The sequence below is a fragment of the Gavialis gangeticus genome, unplaced genomic scaffold (genome assembly GCF_001723915.1).
Source record: "Gavialis gangeticus isolate Ggan-Ray unplaced genomic scaffold, GavGan_comp1, whole genome shotgun sequence".
Classification (NCBI taxonomy): domain Eukaryota; kingdom Metazoa; phylum Chordata; order Crocodylia; family Gavialidae; genus Gavialis; species Gavialis gangeticus.
In genome coordinates, this window is record NW_017729032.1 from 135,520,610 (window position 1) to 135,522,376 (window position 1,767).

Consider the following 1,767-nt stretch of genomic DNA (forward strand, 5'->3'; position numbering starts at 1 on the left):
GGGGGCTTGAACTCAAGTTCATTTAACAAACTTTTGTTCAAGCACACCCGCCACCATTTTTAAGTTTGGGAATGTTGATATGCGAGAAGCAGAGGCTGCTGGAGAGTGGTAATTGTCACACTACAGCAGACTCTCTAGAAAGAGAGGTTGCACTGTAATCATGGGAAAGTATGGATTTGGGTTACTATTTTTAATCCAAAAATGGGGGATTTTTTTTTTATTATTAGAGAAAACCAGGATCCCTGCTAATTAAACATTCTGCCCCCCAACCCCATCAAGCATGTGTAAAAATGCCCTTAGTAATCATGGCATGAGCGTTAAAGTGAGATCACTGATAGAGAGAGAAAGAAAACAGGGAGTTGCAATGAATGGTCGATATTCAGTGTGGCTAAAGGGTAATAGTGGAGATCCCCAAGGTTCTGGACAAAGGATGGAAAGTTTAATCTATGTATTAATTGTCTGAAAAAGAAGATAAAAAAAATAAGATGGTAAAATGTACAGATGACACAACACTGCTGAGGTTAATGAAGGCCAGAGCAGAATAAGGAATTTCTAAAGGACCTAATAAAGCAAGGTGTGTAGGAAGTACAACAGCATAGAACTTCAGTGTTGACAGATGCAAGGAAAGTACATAGAAATAATACGAATGACTCAGACAAATTGCCAGGCTAAATATTAACTAACTATGACCACTGAAGAAGAAATCTCTGCTCACAGTGCAGCAGCAATGTGAAAATATAAAAGGTTGAAAAGTTTTCCATATGAAGAGAGATCTTACAGATTAGCTTTAGAACTAAAATACAAAAAAGCGTTTGTGCGACTGGAAGCTACTCAAGTTAATTCCAAGTTAATTCCAGGTTGAGAAAACAAATAAATGGGGACAAAAGTATGAAAATAATGAAGAAAAGCTAAAGTAAATTGGGCAATCCACTTTCTTATCTCATAGCAGAATCAGGAGTATTTTCTATGAAACTGAAAAATTATAAATTTAAAAAGGAAAAGCATTTGTACAGAATAAATAATTAACCTATGGAACGCAATGTTAGAAGCCATCCCTGAGATTAACATTCAATGTAGGCTAAAAAAAGGTTTCAGCATTTATTCATCTTAATATTTAAAAAGACACAAACAACAACAAACAAAAAAACTTCATCCTCACTGAATAGTCTGGGTTATTACACCTATCATACACCTGATTCAAACATACACAAGCAAGGAAATGAAAAGTTAAGACACTTAACAATATATATCCTATAACCCTTCACCCATAATCACACACCACTACCACAACTAATGCACATGACAATATAGGAACCTCAGTTTTAATGGAGTTGCATGGTGAAACTATGGTATATGGCTGTAAGTGAAGGAGAAGTTTAAGTTTTAATTCCTTTGCCTTCATAGAATCATAGAAGTAGGGTCAGAAGGGACCTTGTAGATCTTCAAGTCCGACCCCCTGCCTGGGCAGGAGAAAAGACTGGACTCAAATGAGTCCAGCCAGGTAGTCATCAAGCCTCTTCTTAAAGATCCCCAGGGTAGGAGCCAGCACCACTTCCCTTGGAAGTTGGTTCCAGCTCCTAGCCACCTTAACTGTGAAATAGTTCTTATGGATGTCTAATCTAAACCTACTCTCTAATAATGTGTGTCCATTGTTCCTTGTCATGCCAGGGGGCGCTAGGGGAAACAGTGTCTCCCCTAAACCCTTCTGGTCCCCCCTAGTGAGTTTATAGACAGTCACCAGGTCCCCCCTCAGCCTTCTCTTGTGAA

General features: G+C 38.4%; 1 protein-coding gene across 1 annotated transcript in view; it reads right to left on the reverse strand.

Annotated features, from left to right (window-relative positions):
• The window catches only part of FAM155A (family with sequence similarity 155 member A), a 1,105,155-nt gene that overhangs the window by 1,069,845 nt on the left and 33,543 nt on the right, over positions 1–1,767 (reverse strand). The window lies entirely within an intron of this gene.